The following is an 11,530-nucleotide window of genomic DNA, read 5'->3' as shown; positions in this document are numbered from 1 at the left end:
GAGAAGCTGAAATAAAAACTATATGCCCAATGCAGTGAACATGAATTCAACCCCTGGTCGGGAAACTAAGATCCTACATGACATCCAGTGCGGCCAAAAAATAATTCATGCTTGAGTTTCTCGAGTTCAGACCTGAAAGAAATGAAAGCCAGAACTCAGATACTGTAGAAGAGTGTTCACACCAGCGTGATTTTTAACAGCCAAAGATAGGAGCTGCATGAGTGGCTTGATGGATGAAAAAATGTGGTCCATCCACATAGTGGAATGCGGTAGGAGACTCTGACATCTACACCTTGGCTGAACCTTAAGGATGTGACGCTCAGTGAGAGAAGCCAGACACGGAAGGACACACACTGTCTGAATCCACTCACAGGAGGTCCCTAGAGGGGTCAGATCCACAGAGGCAGGAAGTAGATGGTGGGGCCAGAGGCTGGGGGAGGGGAGTCTTTCATGTGGGCAGAGCTTCAGTTTGGGAAGATGAGAAAGTTCTGGAGATGATAACGGGGATGGTTGCAGGACAATATGAATGTACTTAACACCATTGAGCTGTGCACTTAAAATATGGTTAAGATGGCAAATTTATGGTATGTGTATTTTACAACAATTAAATATAACTTGATGAAACCAAGAGGTAGGGAGAGGTCTGCAGGTGGTTAGGGCAGTGCCAGCATCCTGGCCTGAGACTCCTGCAGTCATCTGGTGTCCCCAGCTCAGGAGGGATTTGCTTGTGTCTTGAAATTCTTAACATTTGACCAAGGGCATCTGCACTTTCATTCTGTGCTGGGATCTCTATGTTGTGTGGCCCATCGTGGTTTGGGGAAAGGACCCACGCATGGTCAGGGTCTGGGAGTTGGTGGAGAAACACCCTCATGGACACGTTTTTTTGTGCACCACCCCAAGTGGGGAAGAATGAGACCTAGTCAGGAAGTGGGCTTCTGAGAGTCAAGGAAGGAAGTCGGGGGGGGGGTGGGTTGCATCTGAAAATAGCGCTGCTTACCCAGCTGATTGTGGTTGGGGGGGGGGTGGGGAGCACGCATGGGACTTTTCTGAGGAAGACCCCTGCCTGGAACCCAGCCCCACTCTTTCCTTGGACACAGCCAGACCCAGCACCCACTGCTTGGCTGCCCGGTCTCAGTAGTTGGGTTTCAGAGCAAAACGGTGCAGGAGAACCAGCCTGGGAGCTGGGATGAGGGTTCTCCAGAGAAACAGAGCCAATAGGATAGATGAGGATATAAATGTAGATACACTGCTGCCCAGAAAGAGATGTATAATCAGGATAATGGATATTGAGAATTCCCTCCATCCTGACCTGCTGTCTGCAAACTGGACACCCAGGGTAGCTGATGCTGTAAGACCAAGGACAGGAAGTGATGGGTGATCCTGCCAGCCATCCGGCAGAGAGGACAGATTCCACTTTCCTTCGCTTTGCATTCAGGTCAACAACATGTGGGTTGATGCCCACTGAAGGCCATCTGCTTTAGGGAGCCCATCAATTCAAAGCACTGCCTCATCCAGGAATCCTTGCACAGACACACCCAGAAATCATGTTTTTTTTTTTTAAAAAGATATACTGGGAATTCTCTGGATGTCCAGTGGTTAGGACTCCAAGATTCCACTGCAGAGGACACAGGTTTGATCCCTGGTTGGAGAACTAACCAGCACACTGCATGGCCAAAAAAAAAAAAAAAAAAGGAAAGAAAGAAATAGTCCTTAAAAATTGCACACAAATATATACAAGCTCACTGTGACCCACTGCCAGCCTCATCCTCGGCCCTCCTCTCCCAAGAAGCTCCCTCTTGCCCTGTACCAATTTCTCCCCTGCCAGAGGTCACCAGTGGTTGACTTTCATCACCACTGATGAGTTTGGTCCAATTTTGTACTCTCCCTAAGTGAAGTCCTACAGTTTGTTCTCTCCCAGCCAGATTCATCCATTCCATGCTGTGTCCCTGGGATGCAGAACAGGTTGCATGCAGCAGGCAGGTACCTTTTTCCTTACTGCATAATATTCCATTTTGTAAACAAACCACTGTTTCTTTTTTTTTAACATGTTAAAAACCATTCAGTTTTACTAATTTACGTGTATTAAGTTCACAAATTATCTAAAGAAGTCTTTCTCAATGCACTGTATGAGCCTAAGTCAAAATACAGATTACAAGAATTCACAAGCATTCTTGTTCTTCTGATACAATGACCTGAGAATTGTGATTGTTTGAAATATACTTGATTTGCAATGTTGTATTAATTACTGCTGTACAGCAAAGTGATTCAGTTATGCCTACATATACATTTTTTTCCTTTTTCTCTTTTTGGTCACTGTGTGGCATGTGGAATCTTAGTTTTCCCAACAGGGATCATACCTGTGCCCCCTGCAGTGGAAGCACACGGTCTTAACCACTGGACATCCTTGAAAGTCCCTATACTCTTTTATATATTTATATATATATATATTCTTTTCCATTGTGATTTATCATAGGATATTGAATATAGTTCTCTGTGATATACAGTAGGACCTTGTTTATTACATACCACTTCTTTTTTTTCTGACTGACCAGGTTTTAACTGTGGCTCTCAGAGTCTTCACTGTGGCATGCAGAATCTTTTTTAGTTGGAGCATCCAGGATCATGGTTCCCTAACCAGGGATTGAACCTAGGTCCCTGAATTTCGTGTGAAGAGCCTTAAGTGCTGGACCACCAGGGAAGTCCCACATACCACCATTTCTTGACCCAGCTCTCAAAAATGGACACTTGGGTTGTTTCCACTTTGGAGCTATTATGAACACAGTTCCTATGAGTCTTTTCCTGGATATAAGTACTTGTATTCTTTAATTAAATTAAATTAATTAGTTAACTAATTTTTGGCTGTGCTGTGCTGCAATGTTTGGGCTTTCTCTAGTTGCAGTGAGCGGGAGCTACTCTAGTTGCGGTGTGCAGGCATCTCACTGTAGTGGCTGCTCTGGTTGTGGAGCCCAGGTTCTAGGGCAAGTGGGCTTCAGTAGTCATAGCATGTGGTCTCAGTAGTTGTGATGGACGGGTTTAGTTGCTCCATGGCATGTGGAATCTTCCCAGACCAGGGATTGAACCTGTGTCTTCCACACTGGCCGGCGGATTCTTTACCAACTGAGCCATTGAGGAAGCCCCATGAGTATAGATCTGATCCACACTGCCAAATGGTTGTCCAAAGTAGCTGAGCTGTCTGGCTCCCTGACTTATCTCCTCCCCCTGCCCCGATTTTCTCCAAACTCAAACCCCAGGGAATCTTCCAGGTTTCAACGTGCAGAGCCAAGTGCTCAGTCACTAAATCATGTCCGATTTTGTGGCCATGGACTGTAGTCCGCCAGTCTCCTCTGTTCATGGAATTTCCCAGGCATACTAGAGTGGAATGCCATTCGTTTCCTTTTTCAGGGGATCTCCTGACTCAGGTGGAGCTACTGGTAAAGAACCCACCTGCCGATGGAGATGTGGATTCCATCTCTGTGTCAAGAAGATCCCTTGGAGGAGGGCATGGCAACCGCCGCCAGTATTCTTGCCTGGAGAATCCCATGGGTAGAGGAGGCTGGCGGGCTTCAGTCCATGGCATTGCAGAGTCAGACACTGATGGAGCAGCTTTCTACTCCACCCGGAGCTCTGTCTCCAGGGTTTGACTGGGCACCGGTGTACAGAGGCTGAGCTTTGGGTAGCAGCAGCACCTACCTTCTGTTTTCTGTAGAGCACTTCCTGTGAGTCTTGGAAATGACCAAACTTATTTACGTATTTAGCTGCCCTGAGTGTTAATTGTGGCACTTGGCCTCTTTGATGTGGCATGACAGATACTGAGTTGCAGAATGTGGGATCTAGTTCTCTGACCAGGGATCAAATCCAGGTTCCCCTTAATGCTGGGCCAGCAGGTAAGTCCCAACCTCATCTTTATTTTATCTGACTTGGTTATTACTTGTCTCCTTCCACTGCTCATGAGCACTCCCGGAGCAGGGACCTAGTCTGTGGTCCACTCCATGCTCTGTGTCCAGGGTCCAGGAAAGAGTGACTACTAATGAAGAGGGGGGCGTTTCCTTTCTGGGAGATAAAAATCTCTGAAATAGATTGTGGTGCTGGTTGCGAAAGCTTGTGAAAACCACTGATCTGTACGATTTAAATGAGTGAAGTATTGGCCTTGAGATTGTATCTCAATACACATGTTACAAAACTTAATCATTGTACCTAAGTAATTTTTCAGTTTTTTAACTGTAGGGCCAAAGGAGCCAGGGCCCCTCCCTGTCCGCCCCAGGAGGTCAGATCTGGCAGTCATGACCCCAGCAGGTGGAGGCCCAAGAACCACAGCAAATCCCCTGGGCTCACTTGCCTGGATCCTTCTCTGCAGAGGTGGACTTGAGTCATGTCAGAAAAACTCCATTGTAGAGGTAAATACAATTTTATTTCAATATATTTAAAAATCAAAATAAGGGCTCCTGAGGTGGTCCAGTGGTTAAGACTCCAAGCTTTCAATGCAAGGGCCAAGGGTTCAATTTTTCGTTGGGGAACTAAGATCCTGCATGCCTAGTGGCATGGCCAGAAAAAAAAGTACCACGGTTAACAATGTAGTCGAGCAACAAAAAACATTACAAAAGTCAAAATTAATGCAGAGAACAAACGTATGGTTATCAAGTGGAACATGGTGTGGGGGAAGGATAAATGAGGGGTTTGGGATTAGCAAATTGTTTTTGTTGTTGTTCAGTCACTCAGTTGTGTCCCACTCTCTGCAATTCCATGGACTGCAGCACACCAGGCTACCCTGTCCTTCACTATCTCCCAGAGTTTGCTCAAATTCGTTTCCATTAAGTCAGTGATGCCATCTAACCATCTCATCCTCTGTCACCCGCTTCTCCTCATGCCCTCAATCTTTTCTAGCATCAGGGTCTTTTCCAATGAGTCACTTCTTTGCATAAGGTGGCCAAAGTATTGGAGCTTCAGTTTCAGAATCAGTCCTTCCAGTGAATAATCAGGGTTGATTTCCTTTAGGATTGACTGCTTTGATCTCCTTGTAGTCCAAAGGACTCTCAAGTGTCTTCTCCAGTACCACAATTCCAAAGAATCAATTCTTTGGCGCTCAGCCTTCTCTTTGGTCCAAGTCTCACATCCATACATGACTACTGGATAAGCCATAGCTTTGACTATACAGACCTTTGTCGGCAAAGTGATGTCTCTGCTTTTTAATACGCGATCTAGGTTTGTCAATGCTTTCCTTCCAAGGAGCAAGTGTCTTCTACTTTCATGGCTCCAGTCACCATCTGCAGTGACTTTGGGATGCTGCATACATCTAAATACACATGAAACTTGGAGGAAGATGAGGAAAAGCAGACACTGGGGGCCACCCTGATTTATGCTGTCTGACCATTTGGCATTTACCTTGGTGTGTGGTGTGAGCATGGCCTCAATTGAATCGGATTCCATTTTTCCTCCCAAATAGTAGGGGCTTTTTAACCTGGGCACTGCTGCTACTGGGGCCAAACAGTCCTGAGTTGGGGCCCTTCTGGGCACTGCAGGGTAGTGAGCAGCATCCCTGGTCCCCAACTGCACTGGGCCAGGTGCACTCTCCAATTGTGGCAAATGCTGGGGAGCAAAGGTGGTTGAGGATTGCTGCTCAGGGCCTGGAGGGTTGCCCCCGTGGGGGCTCGCTGAAACACTGAAACACAGAAGGCCTGGCCTCGCCCCAAGTTTCTGATTCTGCAGGTCCGAGGATGAGCCAAGAATCTTTATTTCTTCCTTTTATTTTTTTTTGCTGAGAAATGGCAGGCCTTAGTTCCGATACCTGGGATTGTACTGGGGTCCCCTTGAGTTGGAAGCTCGGAGCCTTAACCATTGGACAACCAGGGAAGTCCCAAGTGTCTGCATTTCTAAAGGATCTCCCGTAGTGGTGGTGATGGGGACCGCGCCCCGAGATCCACTTCTGTCATGCAGCCCCTGCCTTGGTGAGAGCAACCTTGAGTCAGATGCTGCTGCTTTCTGGCTGGGAGGCGCCAGGGGCAGTGGGCATGGAGAGTTTTGGGGAAATGACCCAATAACTGCATTCCCAGATCCTGAAGATGGAGCCCAGAATTCGGGTCATGCTGCCTTTGGCCGGTAGGTGGCGAAAGTGCCCGCTTGATCCTGGAGGGTCGGAGTAGGGGTGCAGGCTAGGGGCGGGGTAAGATGCGTGAGGGAAGGACTTGCTTACATAACAAGACAAACGTCCCCTGTTCACATGCATGTGCTCTCTGGGCAATGGGGATACCGCAGTAGACAAAATTTCCAGCCATCTTGGAGCAGACATTCTGGATAATAAGATACCACCAGCTAGGGAATTCCCTGATTTGTCCAGTGGCTAAGACTCCATGCTTCCAATGCAGGCGGTCTATGTTCCATCCCTGACCGGGAAACTAAGATCCCATATATGGTAACTAAAGATGATGGGTGCTGCAACTAAGACCTGGTGCAGCCAAACAAATGAAAGAAAAAGAAAAAGAGAAAGAAATCGCCAGCTAATATAAATGCTGGAAAGACAATAAAATAAAGAACGGGCCAGGAAAGAACAGGAAGACCTGGAGATGGGGTTCCTTTTTGACACTTCACTCCCAGGTGGCCAGGGATTTGGGGAGGGTCAGTTGGAATGTGTGCCTGGTGGGGTGCATTTCCAGTCCCCCTGACAAGAGAAGAGGTCATTCTATGGCTGCAACTCAGGAACAAAGGTTTGTGGTCTTCCTAGCTGTGCCAGGGCCTGTTTTTGGCTAAACTAAGCAGACCTCGGGATGTTAGTGGCGGGGGTGGGGGGGGGGAGGTGGGGAGTGGGGTGGGGGGGTAATGGGGGGCTGGCAGTGCACACAGAAACCTAAGGATAAATATAAAATAATCAGAAGGACACAGGTGCAGTGAAAGAGAGATGGGTGGTTAGAAGATCGCATCAGCTTGCTCATCTTTAAAATGGGTTGCAAGCGGTGCTGTCTTCCAGAGTTGTTGAAAAGACTAAAGGAGATGATGTAAAGTGTTTAGAATGGTGTCTTGTAACAAACAAGCACTTAGTAAATATTAATCACTGTTAATTATCATCATTAATTTCAGCATCTGACACCTGGCAATTTAGAGAACAAGGTAGGTTATCATTGTGTGTAAACTAAGGGTTAAAGGGCTGTGAGAAAAGGGGTTGCATTTCAGAATTTTGCAATACTTCAGTTTGCAAAGGAAACTAATGTTTTCCGGGCTTGGGAAATTGCCAGATGACAGATGGCTGGCGTCAAAGCTATGATTTTTCCGGTAGTCATGTACGGCTGTGAGAGTTGGACCATAAAGGAGACAAAGTGGTGAAGAACTGATGCTTTTGAGTTGTGGTGCCAGAGAAACCTCTTGAGAGTCCCTTGGACTGCAGGGAGATCAAACCAATCAATCCTAAGGGAAATCAACCCTAAATATTCTTTGGAAGGACTGTTGCTGAAGCTGCAATACTTTGGCCACCTGATGTGAAGAGCCAACTCATTGGAAAAGACCCTGATGCTGGGAAAGATTGAGGGCAGGAGGAGAAAGGGGAGACAAAGAATGAGATGGTTGTAGGGCATCACTGACTCAATGGACATGAGTTTAAGCAGACTCTGGGAGATAGTGAAGGACAGGGAAACCTGATGTGCTGCAGTCCTTGGGGGTCGAAAAGAGCTGGACATGACTTAGTTATTAAACAACGACAGGTGGCTGATCTTGTGTGTGTGTGATAGAGTCACGGAGCCCTCTTAGAACCTGGGTAACTAGGTAAGGATTAACTTGCTGAGTGTCCTGTAACCCCTGGGAAGCAGGGGCTGGCAACTTTCCCTCCAGGCTCTTGCAGCTTTAATCTGCCTTCCCTGGGGAGCTGAAGGCAGGCCCCTCAACCCATCTCCAGGAAGATCCCCACAGAGGCGGGAAGCACCTGGGTCCCATACAGATGCCCATAGCAACCTCAGAAAGTCAACAGGATGAAGAGCCAGATACACACAAGCCACACAACTTGGCACAAGAAATGTTGACTTTGGCCCCAGCCCCACAGAGATAGGGTGGCTTGGAGGGAAGCCTCTCTTCCCCCAGGACACATTTGTCGACTGCCTGCCCTGCAGAGGAGAAAGGCTAATGACTGGCAGCTGACCAGGCTTCTGACTAACTCCAGGGTGCAATCTGCTGCTGTTAAGCTTACAGTTTGGGAACCGATTCCATGGTTTTACTACCTTTCAGTGCTGGACACTAATCTGCCATTGTGTTTTGAGGGTCACATTACCTGTCGGATGTGCTGGATGAAGGACCATGTCAAAACCAAAGGAACACTAGGAGCTGAAACTCTTGATTTTCAAAAGCCTGAAGTATGACTCAAAAAAGAAAGAAAGAAAGGAAATGTATGGATACCAAGGGGGAAGGTGGGGAGTGGGATGAATTGGGAGGTTGAGATTGACATATATACATTATTGATACTATGTATAAAATACATAACTAATGAGAACCTATTGTATGCTGCTGCTGCTGCTGAGTCACTTCAGTCGTGTTGCACTTCTGTGCGACCCCATAGATGGCAGCCTACCAGGATGCCCCGTCCCTGGGATTCTCCAGGCAAGAACACTGGAGTGGGTTGCCATTTCCTTCTCCAATGCATGAAAGTGAAAAGTGAAAGTGAAGTCATTCAGTCATGTCCGACCCTCAGCGACCCCATGGACTGCAGCCTCCCAGGCTCATCCATCCATGGGATTTTCCAGGCAAGAGTACTGGAGTAGGGTGCCATTGCCTTCTCCGAAAGGGAAGGAAATATAAAAAAGAGGGGATATATGTATGTGTACAGTTGATTCACTTTGCTGTACAGTAGAAATTAGCACAACATTGTAAAGCAACTATATTCCAATAAGAATTAATAAAAATAAATAAAAAAGTGCCTCACACACAAACGCACACAAACCCAAATCAAATCCACAGGAAAGACCAAGGGTGTACTGATTAGGTATGGCTGGATCAAGGTGCTTAAACAATGTTGTTAAGGCATGGACTTCTCTTTCTAGGATCTGCCCTCTTCTGTTGTGGCTTCCTCCTAGACAAGATCAACTGTGGGGTGGCAAAAGATAACTCCTGGCAGCTCCAGGCTTTCACCCTAAGGAACCATGAGTGACTCTGCTTATATTAATATTTCTGACAGTCTCCAGGCTGACTCTCATTGGTCCAACTTGAGTCACAAGATCATTCCCCAAACCAATCACTGTGGACAGGGGGACCCTGCAGGCAGATAGGTGGGTGGGGGCCCGCCAGCAGCTGTCAGGCTGTGGAGAGAGGACTGCAGAAATCTTGCCTGTCTTTGTCCTGCAAGGAAAAGAAGGCAGGAGGAGGTAGGAAGTCAAGGACCGTTTCTTTTCCTCTCTTTTATGTTGTTCTTGTTTTTAGGAGAATTTCACACAACAAAAAATTCACCAATTTGGTACAGTTTGGTGGTAGAGAAGGTACATCCACAATGTGTATAACTGTCAATTCTATCTAATTGTGGAACATCTTTATTTTTAAAAACTTTCTTGGTCATACCACACAGCATTTGTGATTCCAGTTCCCCAACCAGGAATCAAACTGCTGGCCTTGGCACTGCAAGTGCAGCGTCTTAACCACTGGACCACCAGGGAAGTCTCTAATTGTGGAACATCTTTATCACCCCAAAAGGAAACCCCATACCCATTAGCAGGCACTTCTCATCCCCTCTCCCAGACCTTGGCCCCACCATCTACTTCCTGTCTCTGTGCATTTGACTCCTCCAGGGACTTCCCATGAGTGGAATCAGACAGTGTGTGTCCTTCTGTGTCTGCTTCTCTGAGCCTCATGTCCTCAAGGTTCAGCCACGTTGTAGCAGGTGTCAGAATCTCCATCCTTTTCGTGGCTGAATAATATTCCATTAGACGGACCACATTTCGTTCCTCTATTCATCTGATGATGGACATTTGAGCTGTTTCCATCCTTGGTCTATTGTGGATAATCCTACTACGAACATGACTGTGCAAGTACCCATTCAAGTCCCTGCTTTCCACTCTTTCCTGTCTATACTCAGACATGGAATTGCTATATTTTGGGGTAAGTCCATGTTTAACTTTTTGAAGAGCTGTCACAATGTTTTGCATAGCAGCTGTGCCATTTTACATCCCTATTTGTGTGTTTTTGCATTTTGAGAAATTTAAAACAAGCAGAAAAATAGGTTGAAGACATCCACTTTTTAGATGCAAAACTCTAGGCATTGCTTTTAACGAAATACTAATTAAAGAGCAATTTAAAAAAATCAGCAGGGAATTCCCTAGGTTCACTGGTTAGGACTCCTGCTTTTACTGCCAAAGGTCCAGGTTCAATCCCTGGTTGGGGAACTAAGATCCCACAAACTGCATGTTGTGGCAAAAAAAAAAAAAGCTAGACAGGAACTTTTGGCTATCTTGAGTGGGCCATCCAGGGATGGAACGATGTCTTTGTTTGTTTGTTTGTTTTTAAGTTAAAAGCACACATCAATCTAAGTTTTAATTGAGAAAAGAAAAAGAGAGAGTAACTAGCTTCAAGTAGAATGGCTTCCCCCGATGCGGTTTCACGTAGGAATAGAGCGGGACACCAGGCAATGCTTTGCAAATTAAGAGGAGAAACACAGAGGATGGACTCTCAGGGCCCTGTAGGGTTGAGGAGCTGGGCTGCGGTGGGGACTACAGGAGGAGGGTTCTCTCCTCCAGCCACCAGCTTCCAGACATTGGATGTATCTTGCCAGAGGATTCCTTGTTTGTTTTTTGATTCTTTGGTTTTTGAAGGAGGGGAGCAGGGGAAAAAAATAGAAAGAATTAAAATTCCCCTCTTCAGGATCCTTTTTATCAAATCCAAATTTTTCTCCTTGTTTAGCAGTGCGGTTAAACCAAGGTCTTTAAAGCCTGCATTGTGGACAATTGGGGAGGCTGATTTGGGGGCATCCTGGTGAAGGAAATGGCAACCCACTCCAGTATTCTTGCCTGGAAAATCCCAGGGACGGGGGAGCCTGGTGGGCTGCCATCTATGGGGTTGCACAGAGTCGGACATGACCTGAAGCAATTTAGCAGCAGCAGCATGCATTGTAAGGCCTCCCTGATAGCTCAGTTGGTAAAGAATCCGCCTGCAATGCAGGAGACCCCGGTTCGATTCCTGGGTCCGGAAAAACTCCTGGAGAAGGGATAGGCTATCCACTCCAGTGTTCTTGGGCTTCCCTTGTGGCTCACCTGGTAAAGAATCCGCCAGCAATGCAAGAGACCCCAATTTCATTCCTGGGTCAGGAAAATCCCCTGGAGAAGGGAAAAGCTACCCACTGCAGCACTGCAGTATTCTGGCCTGGAGAATTCCACTGACTGTATAGACCATGGGGTCGCAAAGAGTTGGACATGACTGAGCCACTTTCACTTGTTCAGCGACATCCTAGGTTTGATGCGAGGACCCCCCACCCTCACCCCCGGCGTAGCCACCACGTAACCACCCCTGGGAGTGGAGGGACAAACTGCCCCTTGTTGAGACGCTCTGGTTTTAATCTCTAATTAGAATGAATAAC

Source organism: Bos indicus x Bos taurus, chromosome 7 (assembly GCF_003369695.1).
Source record: "Bos indicus x Bos taurus breed Angus x Brahman F1 hybrid chromosome 7, Bos_hybrid_MaternalHap_v2.0, whole genome shotgun sequence".
In the NCBI taxonomy this organism is placed as follows: domain Eukaryota; kingdom Metazoa; phylum Chordata; class Mammalia; order Artiodactyla; family Bovidae; genus Bos; species Bos indicus x Bos taurus.
The sequence above is the reverse complement of the archived record's forward strand: the minus strand, read 5'-3'. Positions refer to the sequence as shown.